This window comes from Solanum lycopersicum, chromosome 4 (genome assembly GCF_036512215.1).
Source record: "Solanum lycopersicum chromosome 4, SLM_r2.1".
NCBI lineage: Eukaryota > Viridiplantae > Streptophyta > Magnoliopsida > Solanales > Solanaceae > Solanum > Solanum lycopersicum.
In genome coordinates, this window is record NC_090803.1 from 62,853,655 (window position 1) to 62,866,037 (window position 12,383).

Below are 12,383 nucleotides of genomic sequence, written 5' to 3' on the forward strand. Positions count from 1 at the left end.
TGGCTGTAAAATTTGTCTTGTTGCTTGGGGGTATTGCCACGTGGCATTAAAAGTGTAGTGGGCTGGCAAATGGTTATGTACCGTTTCAGTAGAAAACTGCAATTTTATAATATATGTGGCAGTACTAATTTTCACATTACTTTTTTTTTTTTTTGGATTTTATATCTTTTTTTTACTTTAAAAACAAATTTATTTCCCCTAATATACGCTCTATTCTTTTATTTATTATTATTATTTTTATGAATAGAGGTCTATTTTAATTGTCAGAAATATCAATTTCCTCACTAAATTCTCATTCAACCAACGAAAATAGTCCCCCGTTGCATGTTACTACATAATTATTTCATTAAAATTTTTAACTTTTTACCTGATATGTCTAAAATTAATAATATTAAAAAGATTGATAAAATTTAATATGTTTTAATTTAAGACGTTTTAATTAAAATAAAATAAATAAATTAAAATGAAGAGAGTATAATTTTATCAACTCTATAAATGAAATGAGCAATGCCAATTTTTTTTTTTTTGTTTTTATGGGTGGATGGGAGGGGTATGTAAAAATCGAATCGATCGATAAATCGAACTGATAAAAGTGTTATTGATTTATTGTTATTGGGATATTAGGTTAATGATTTTATAAGAAAATTATTGGATTATCAGTTTGATATTGGTTTTTAATATTGGGTTATTAGGTAAATCGATAACTTGTATATAAATATTATATATTAATTTCAATATCTTATTGGTTATTGTTTTTGTCCTTTAGCCTTCAATTCACATTTCACAATGACTTTGAGTATACAATTTCACATTTTACAAAACGTTAAAATCTAAAATAAGAAGCCTGTTCTTTTTAATTTCTCTTTGTGTTACACTTGTATAGTTTTTTTCATATTTGTTTTTATTGTTTCTATTTTATGAGCATTTGTAAAGTTACAAAAATGTATTCTCACATCACATTTATTAAAAAAGTGATATAAATGTTTTATAAGTATTTTCTTATTGATTAAATCGGAAACCAAATCGTTAAGGACTAAAATTGATAAACCAAAAATCGATAAAAATATCTTATTCACTTAAAATATTTAAAAACAAAAAATCAAACTAATAATACATAAAACCGAATCAAATCAAACTGACTATTACGAAATAGAAAATATTTTTGTTTCTTAAACTAAATTTTCAATCAACAAACAAATAAATCCATTCAAATGATTATTATACATGGTATAAGACTTCTTTTTAGTATTTGATGTTACATGAAAATGAAATTAGCATATAAGCGTTTCAATTAGCTTGTCGCGTTATCAACCTTTTTTGTTCTTTATTAAATTTCTCACTCGATGTTCAATAATTTTATTAGAATCTGACTAAATTTTAAATTAATGTATGACCATTGGAGTTGTTTGTTAGATAGATAAGTCGAATAATTATGCTTAGTTTTGACATATCTGATATTGTTTTTTTATATATCATAATCCGCTAGTCAACTAAGAACATATCAATTCATACAATATCAGATTAGTAATTATTGAGTGGTGTATTAGCTGAATCATTTAATACTCTCTTGACTTTTCTTTCACTCTCGCTCACCAATATATTAATTTTCCATGAAACAAAATAAATTTTTTTAACTTTATTAAATGTGATTCTATAATTGTAAATCATATTGAAGGTACAAGCATATTTACTTTACAAATATTCACATATACAGCAATTTATTATTTCAAACACCAAATAAGGCTTAAGGGTTCCCTTAATAATATGTATTATACAACCATCTTAGTTATCAAATGCACAAATGTAATTTCAATTGACAAAATAATTATGTCTGCCAGAACATAATTATTGATAGTTTCACACTAGTTGTAGTGAAATTTCCATGTGTTAATTCTCATGTCTCAACCACTAAGTCATTGATTAAGATACATGACATAAACTTTGGGATAAAATTAAAAAAAAATGTTTTTTTTGTAGTTTTAAATTTTTTTAATTTAAATTTTAGTAAGTGAATCCATTCCTAGTAATCAATAAGATTTTACTTGATGTAATATACATAATAAAATTATAGTGACAAAATAAATGAAAGTAAATAATAACATTTTTATATTTACGTATGATTTTAGTACATATAGCATCATTTTATTGATCTCGTTGTTAACTCTAATTAATCTTTTTAAAAAAATACAACGAATATTGAAGAATGTTAGGAAGAAAACAAGGTAAAATTAAATAGAAAAGAATTATATTATCAAATCTCTTTGTATCGATTGTTAACTCTAATTAATCTTTTTAAAAAAATACAACGAATATTGAAGAATGTTAGGAAGAAAACAAGGTAAAATTAAATAGAAAAGAATTATATTATCAAATCTCTTTGTATCGATTGATTGTTTTTGACGGTTTTTGAAGTTAAAAAAAAATTATGAATTTTTTTTATCACTTAATATGGTTAAAGATGAAAATATAGTTTTTTGCAAAAAAAAAAAAAAAAAAAAATAGACTTGGGCATTTTCATTTGTTTATGTAGGTGTTTCATCACAATTTTGTCGGGAAAATGGAGACACACTTATACTATGTGAAATTAGGTCTTAGGCCTAACTCACACTCCAAAAGCTAGCTCAAAGGGAGGAGGATTGCCCAAGCCTTATAAAGAGTCCACCCATCTCATTAATCATCGATGTGGGACTTTTGTCATTCTTTAACATTGGGCCCTTAAATGGTAGAAAATTATTAATAAAATAAGTTCAAGAAAATAATAAAACCTTGGTATAATATAAGATTTCGAGCATAAATTGAGAGGTACTTATGTATTATCCCTAATTTGGCCCATCTAATTATATTAGTAAAAGTCTTAATTTGTTCCTCTAATGAAGTTTTTTGCACAAAGTGTCTGTCAATTCTAATGAATTTGATGTGGTCCAACTACCTCACTCACAAATCACAATATTTATTGGCTCACAATGTGTGAAAATGCCTTTGTACTATATATGTAAATTAAAAAAAGTAACAAGAAAAAGATATATTATTATCTCTAAATTATCTCTTTTCTCTATTTGTTAATTTTTTTTCCTGAGAAATAAATAGTCAAGATTGTCCTACACTTATTTTTGTTTGGTAGGATAAGCTTTAACTTCTTTCTACATTTAGTATAGTATTTTTCTTCTTTATTTTATATTCACAAAGTGCATGGCTTTAAAATATAAAATTTTCCTTCTCTCCAATTCTATTTTATTCAATTATTTTCTTTAAATAATATTTGAAAACAATCTCTTTATTCCATAAAAATTTATCTTCTCTTCGTAGTCTCACGATTACTCTGAAAATTACATTGTCGTTGTAATTTTCTTTTGCTTGTAGGATTTCTTTTATGTATATTATTATGATTATTGAATAATGGTACATCACAATTTACACGTAACTATATTTTAAAAAAAAATGAAATATAAGAAAAAGACATATTTTGCAAGAAGAAAAAAAATTGGATTTTTTTTATAAAAAAAATATTATTGATTTGACAATAGACAGCCACATATTTTTTGAAAACGAGCCAACAATAAATGCTTAAAAGGAATCCAATTAACAATTGAGGCACATCAACCTACTATAAAAGAGAATCCTATCAACTTCTAATACAAATATTTCTAACTATATAATATAAATTGATCATACTTAAGGGTATAACTAACCCTTCTACTCAGCTCAACAAAATTCAATAATATTATGATACAGAACTCGTAAACTAAATATCATAAATCGATTGTTAATCATACATTATCTAATTCCTATCTTATATCGATCATAGGATAAATTAATTGTACACAATTAAACTATATCCGTTTGATATTAAAATTTTTAATAAAAAATAAATTATCGTGATAAAATATAAACGAAGCAACAAAATAATTTTTTTTTTAAAAAAAGAATATTTCTTTTATAGGATTCCATGAGATAATGGCTAGTCGTGTAAATCGTGTATGTTTTGCAAATGCATCGATATATTCGAAAGATGTAGAAAATGTAATTTATAATGTTGGACTATTAAAGGAAAGGTCTTTATACTGACCAAAGTTATCACTAAAAGAAATAACCTTTTGCTTTTTGTTGCTTTTGGGAGCGTTACCTAATGGCCCTACTAATATAGTTTCTCACTTATTAGTGTTTCGTAATCACATTAAAATTGAATTAAATATAAATTTACGTTAGAAAATTTCATATTAAAAAGTAAAATATTTTCTAATAAAAATAATTGCATATTTAGAAGGATTTCGAATCAGAGATTTCCGATTACTTACTACTTCACTGAAACACTCGTTATGTTGGTAATTAGAAACTACCACTATCATTCATACACATATTATTCAGCAAAGGTGATTAGGACAGTTTAAAATTGTGATTAAGCAGACAATCTAGATGATTATCAGTCACCTCAAGTATAACTTGTATTTTGCTTGTTATGTTAACTAGCCTAGCCATCTTTCATGGTTAACTATTTTATTCGTCTGTTTCAAATTATCTGTTGTAATATTATATATTAAAAGTGTACATTTTGTATTATGACCTATCTTATCGAACGTAAATAAATGCTTGAACGTTTGGTGAAGTGAAATCCTTTTAATTTATGCCCTTTTAAATGACTATGTACTATTTTTAAATTATTCATATTAAAAATTGTTTTTTTTTTAATTTTTATCTTAGATCGTCTAAGATGTAGACAAAAATATTTGAATATTATATAAAGGAAATGACACCACTTAAGGATCAACACTTCACAATTCACCGATCAAAGTAATTTTAAGTTGAATCGATAAAATTAGTATGCAATTTGATTAAATTTAGCAAAGTTATTGACCAGTCTTTACGTACTAGCTCAATTCATTAATGCACAATTCATTTCAACTCATTAGAAAAGATATTGTTCCTTGGTCCGTTTTTTTGTCATGAATTTTTTTTATAGAGTCAAACGATAAAAAATTTGATTAATATTTTACGATTTATTTTTTCATTATATTGATATGCAAAAAATTACAATTTATAGTACTCTTTATAGTTTTTGAATATCTAATTTTTTTATTTAAAATATATAATTAATATAATCTAATTTAAATTTAAAAATTAGTCAAATTGACTTAAAACGCAACATGACAAATAAAAATAGACGGACGAAGTAATATATATTTTAAATTTAGAAATTTTCTTATAATATATGTTATATAATCCTAATAATAATAATACTAAATACTAAATAAGTATAAAATAATAAATAAAATAATGAGAAATAGTAAGAATTATGTAAATTCAATTATAATTCATATTTTAACTCATCTCGATGTAAATAACTTTCTTCTCTTCAAATTCAATTCAATCCGTCTATTACTTGATGCCTTCTAGGAGCCGACTGATTAAACCCATCATACCTTAATTTTGCAATTATTTTTTATTATTAGTCAATAAATAGTCTATTATTTTAGAAAGAACAATTTTATTTAGGAATCGAAACAATAAGCTTGAAATAAAGGTCAAATAAACTAGTTGGTCAAAGTAATACATTCATGTTTAAATACTTAATTAAAGTTGTACTGTAATAATCTATTTAAACTCAAATGTTAAATTATTTTGTACTATTATATATAATAAAACAATTATTGATTCATTAAAAAATGAAAAAAGTTGTCAAAGAAAAATATAGTAATATACTTGATATAGTGTTACATTAATATATGATCTAAATAGGTTATATATGGAGTTTTTTTCTTTAAGTAAAATATTGTTACACTTATTTGATCTTTCTTCACTTTTTAAGTAAAATCACTTACAATGATGTACTATCTCCATCCAATTTTAGTTTTTTGTGATTTTTCTTTTAGAGTCAAATTATAAGAATTTGGTTAATATTTATATTTTTTTATTATATTAATATGTAAAAAATTAAAATTTATAATATTTTTTGTGTAATTTTAAAATATCTATTTTTTATTTAAAATATTGAATGAATGTAATCTAATTTAACTTTGAAAATTAATTAAATTGACTTTCGAAAAGCACAATATGACAATTAATAGTGAACAGAGGGGAGTGCATGTAACATACTCATAAATCACCTCACCAATATATATCATTTTAACCATAAGATAAAGTTACACACTATATAGAATGTTTGATAGGTGAGATATAGTAAGACAATATCTGAGAATTAATCTTGAAATTTATAATGTTATTTAGTTAATAGTCCAGGGATAAACTTATACGGTCAATCAAACGCGATAAAATTCTCATCTCAAACTTAATTCTGATTTTTGAATATCTTATCAAATTTAAAATTATTTTATCTACCTCTTAAATAAAATAAATTAACCAAAAATCATATTGACGAGATAATTTTATCTGCAAACCGAACAAATCAATATTCGTTTAGGAGACCTAAACTCGTTATTCAATTGATGCTTTCACTATGTAATATAGTCCACGATTTATTCAACTTTGGGTGGAAAAAGGACATAGAGTAATAAGAGTGTCATATGCCTAAGTTGAATTCTATTTTCTTAAAATATAATATTCGTTACTACTCGTATTAAAATTTAACTAATTCAAAGTTATATCAGATAGGGTCTAATATCCAAATTGATGATAATGTCATCTATTAAGTATTTTTTTCTACGCAAACCAAAACCTCTAATTTAAAGAAAAAAAATAACAATTTTATCCACGACGACATTACATTCGGCATTTTAATTTTACCTTTTTATTTCTATAAAATAAAAACAGATCAATTTAGACGAATTAAATTGTTAAGTCATGAGCCATACACTTCACTATTTAATGTAATCATCTCTTAATAAAATGTTCAAACACTTTTATATGACCAAAATATTATCATTTCCCCCTTCTATTTTTTCTTGGGAGTCACAAAATAACAATATTGTTGACCCAAAAAGAAAAAAATTAAATTCCACCCCTCTTAAAAGTCGTAATGATATAATAATTCAAACGGTAAAAAGTACAAATATTTTTTTGTTTGAAGATAAAATTAATTTTAACCTTGGATTCTTGATGCTTTATTTATCAACAAGTTATCTCAAGCATATGCCTAAAACAGACTTGTAAAAAGGGGCTTTTTAATACACAAGTTTCTAACCCTTTTCCCTCAAATTCTACTTTGGAATATTATTATTTCAACTTTTCATATTTGACCCTTTTTTATTTCAGTATAAATATTTTAATACTATCAACTTGTCGAAAAGATATCTACGTATATCAATATCAAAGAATATCATACGATAAAAGTGCTTTTTTCCCTTAATTAATAAAGGGCTTAATAAGTTACTCTATGAACCCTACTCAGCACGAACTTGAATTACGCAAGCTTCTAAATATCATACATTTGGGGGTTAATCATATTCTATTTCAAATGTTTCTTCAATTATAAAAAAATTGAATTCTTGATACGTTCCTTGAATTTTTAATACATTGCAAATGATACATTATTTAATGAAAGAGATGTATTACGAGAGGGGATAACGATATATCCAAAAGGGTAAAGATCTATCCGAGAAGGATATGAATGTATTCGAAAGGGGATAGACTGTATCTGAGACGAAATAAAATGTATCTGAGAAGTGACTTTTGTAATATTTTAAATGATTGAAAATTTTAGAAATTATGATATTTTAAATTGAATATTTATGTAATTTTTCAAATATATATATATATACAAATTCTTACAATATGAAATTTAAGATATTAAAAATAAGATAAATTACCTGCTACGATCGATTTATTTTATTTTACATCAACCACGTATATAAGTTATATATTTTATTTACATATAATTTTTTTTAAAAAAAGTTTCAATGTCCCAAAATTCTCTCTAATGCAACATGTCAGGAAACAATGCAGTTCTCAATGAGTTATCACATGACTACTTTTTTTTATTTTTTTTATTTTTGCTTTAAAGAGAAGATAAAATTAAGAGTGAGGACCCTCATTTTAAGACTTGTTTTTTCAGTCTTTATTTTGTTGAAATAAATATGTTTGTCTAAAGACGAATATAAATTGTAGTCATGCATTCACCACATAAATTGTGCTCTAATTTTATTTTTTGGACCATATCCTAATATCTATAATTTCTTTTAGTTTTTAAAAATATATTACGAAAATTTAAAATTTATGAGTTAAAAAAAAGAGGCTGAAATATGTTATTAAATTTTTAGAAAATATTTATTTATGTCATCAGCTAAAAGTTTGGATTACTTATCTTGTCGTTAAAGAAAAGACTCATTCATGTCATTATTGTTAACAGTGATTTCGCAAAAACATTTTTTAACACGTGATCAATTATAATTCAATAACATCATCAACTTTTTTAATTAAAAGAAACAGCAAATTCTTGACCTGCCCAATATGTTTATGAACGGATTAATAACTTATTTATTTTATTAAGTCGATCTATTTGAACCTACTTAATCAATTCATTTAAATGTTAACTGATAAGAAATCTAGATTGACCCATAGAACTTGTCTATTTCTTTTTCAGTTGATATATTATATATATAATCATAATATAAAGAAATCAGTAATTAAAACTTAGTAAGAGTTGAGTGACAAAAGAAAATTGTTCGGATAGTAAACATATTTTACTTTTAATTATAAACTTGAGTATTTGAGTTATCAAGAGAGCAAAAAACGTAAAAGCTTCTACTTATTAAAAATTGAGTGAAAAGAGGAAGTTGTTCGAATATAAAACACCCTTCACTTTTAATTATAAACTTATATATTCGAGTTATCAAGAAAAGCTAAATCGTGAAAGCTCCGAGAAGAGGTAAAAGAAAGGGAAAAAAAAGAGTAAGAGCCTGTTTGGCTCAGCTTAAAAGCTGGTCAAACTGACTTAAAAGCTGGTTTTTGACTTATTTAGCTGTTTGGCAATACTCAAAACAGCTTATTTTAAGTTAAAAAAAAACTTATTTTAAGCCAAAAGTTAAAAGCTGGGGTAGGGGTGCTTTTTTTTCCCCAGCTTATAAGCTGTTTTAAGTTGACCACATTTTTACCCTTTTGCCCTTAATATTTTTATACAATCTCCAAATTACCCACATAACCCTAACATCTCTTTCTTCTATTTTTCCCTTTTCACGTGTGGATGATAGACAATTACTATTACTAATGAATGAAAATAAAATAAATCTTAAATCTTTCAAATGATCTATTCAAATTATATATTATTAAAATGTAAAATAAGTTGCATATATAACTTAAATAAAAATTTATATTCCTCTTATAAATAATTTGTGATAATAAAGAAATATGTGAATGATAGACAATTATTATTACCTATGGATGAAACTAAAATAAAATCTTAAGTCGTTCTTTAATCTATTCAAATTATATATCTTTAAAATCTATAATAAGTTTATATTCCTCTTATAAATAATTTGTGATGAGAAAGAAATATGTGAATGATAGCAAAATATAATTATTTATGGCTGTAAAATATAAATTAATTAACTTTTACTATGTTAACAGCTTTTAAGGGTATTTCAGACATTTTGATTTAAAAAACTGTTTATCAGCACTTATTTGCCAAACACATCAACAACTTTTTTTTTAACTTCAGCACTTTTATCCAAACGCATAACTGCTTATTTTAAAAATAAGTTTCAGCACTTTCAAAAGTACTTTTTTAAAGCTGCTTTTATTAAGCCCATCCAAACGGGCCCTAAGAGTTGAGTGGATTGGGTCATGGACCCATTTTAAACATATTCTGGGTCAATTTGCGGGTCAATAGTTAATTTATTTATAAATTAACTCATTTTAATATGTTCATTTTCAATCCAAATAACTTTTGAAATATTTTAAAAAAAACAACACTTATTTATTAAGTGTGTGATATATTTATGTCGTGTTAGGTGTGAACTATTTTCTTGACAAATTTTAGAAAAGAACAAAGCTGGCAAACTAAGATTGATTGTCAAGTTCATACTTAATAATTACTAATTGTGTACTACGATTTTTCAAGAATGTACTAAATTAGTTAAAGATTTTAGTTAGATTAGTAACAAAGTAAACTTCTTAATGATCTCTATTCATTTTATATGAATTTTCATAAAAAAAATACTTCCATCCGTTTAAAAAAGAATGATTTTATTTCATTTTTAGCTTATTTAAAAAGAATGATCTCTTTCATTTTTCTTGTAACATTTTAATTTCAGTTTTTCTCGTGACATGTCTAAAGCCACAAGATTAAAGGTCAATTTTATATATTTGACATAATTTTAATTTAAGACCACAAAATTTTAAAAAATCTTCTTTATTTTCTTAAACTTCATATGAAGTCAAACTAAACTGTTCATTTTGAAACGGAGGAAATAATATTTATTTCGATAAAGCCCCTAGATTTATTTGAGTTGTCTATAGTGGCCATTTGGTCCTAGTTGCCTGCATTAAATTGTCAGAAAGTCATGTTGTACCAAACATATCATAAGGTGACTCCTAGCAAGAGCCATGTCCCCCCATTTTCATGGGTGATGAACACTAAAATTCGTATATTCATTATATAATATTCAACGACTTTGATAGTTTTTATAGATCTCGTGAATCGATTTGAATTATAAATGTAATCCTGATTGAATTATTAGTTTCGTCTCAAAACAATCCTAAAAACATCTTTCTACTTGACTAACTGAATTTAAGTGCATCTATGTTCTTGTCACACAGGTGAAATACATGCACTCCCATATTCTCGTCAAGATTAGGGATATTCTCAACATTTCTTTCGGTGTTTTATTAAAAATCCCTCGCTCCTAGCAAGAGTTTGTAATCACTTGTTATGTCATGTAACAGATCAAGGGTGTAATTAAGTTGAGTTAGTCAAGTATACGAATATTTTTAAGGCTGTCAATAATTCGAAGATAAAACTAATAATTCAAGCTAAATTTAAACGTGTTTTCAACACTTCTCTCCGTAATATCGTGCAATTTTGTATTAATGTGATAAAATGATTAACAGGGGTAATTTAAAAACATTAAATGTATAAGGACCATCAAGGACAATCTCATGGGACTTAAAAAAAAAACTATTTTACTTGAGATAGTGAGCCCTTGATTTGCAATTAAAACCCTATACTCATTGGATTCCTTTATATGCCAACCATTTTTTAACTAAAAAATCGACACAAGAGTGACTATCTCACATGACTTTGTTTTTAATATTTTAGGTACTAAATACCAAATATATTAAAGACGGAATTTAAGAAGGTTATTATATACTGAGATTAATTTTTGATATACGGTTCGAAAATAGATTTTACGAATTTGAAATAAAATATATGTGAAAGATGAATTTAATAACACAGTTTAAATTATTTTTTATAGATCGCAAAATAATTTATCACCTTATAAGTATAACGTGTCTAAATTTAATTCATAGTCTCAAATAAAAACATGGAATCAATATATAGGTGAACAAGGTGAAATAATATAAATTGAAAACCTTGATTGCAAATTTAATCACGACTCATTGGATTTTGCACCACTCAACCTTTATCTGCCAAATAAAAAAATTGATATAAGAGTGTACATGAATTTTCTTTTTGGTTGTTATGAAACAATCCAAATATATTAAAGACAAAATGAGATGATATATTTCAGATTTCAGTTGCAAAATCTCCCAAATATATAGTCTTTATGGAATTGAAATAAAACAATATAGTCTTCATCTAAATTCTAATCTATGCGTATACGTGGGGCTTGATTTATAGCCTCAAATAGAAATACGTCGTAGACATTGAGATTTTATCGAATTTGATATAGGACTTTAGCGAACGAATAACAATCTATCCCTGACACTATGGTTCTTTAGGATATTTTGAAGGTTATTTTATTCTAAATTACAGCTCACGAATCACGCCTATTAAAGTGACACGTATTCGTTATAGTCATATCAAATATTTGAGAATTCACAAAGAGAGCGATCAATTAAGACATATATAATTTCTCAAATATCTCATAAACTTCTGAGATATTCGTAAAGAGATCAAGACATCAAACACATTGCATTTATTACATTCTACATGGTGATCATATATATCATAAAGAGGTCTAAATCCTCCTACATTCGACAAATATACTACTAATACATAAAATTAAATTTTTAGCAATTTATCTATTTTGTGATTGCAATTTATTTTATCCTTATCGGAGAAACCTATTTAAAAAACATGCCATATCATTCAATATTTTTAAAAAAATGCATTTTGTAAAGTAAGAAAGTTTATCAAAATCTTGGAATAAATTTTTCACATGAATAAATAGAAATAAATTATTGGTAAATAATGTTAATTTTAGTAGGACATGGGGGGTTCTGCATGTAACACAAAAATGTCTATTTCGTGG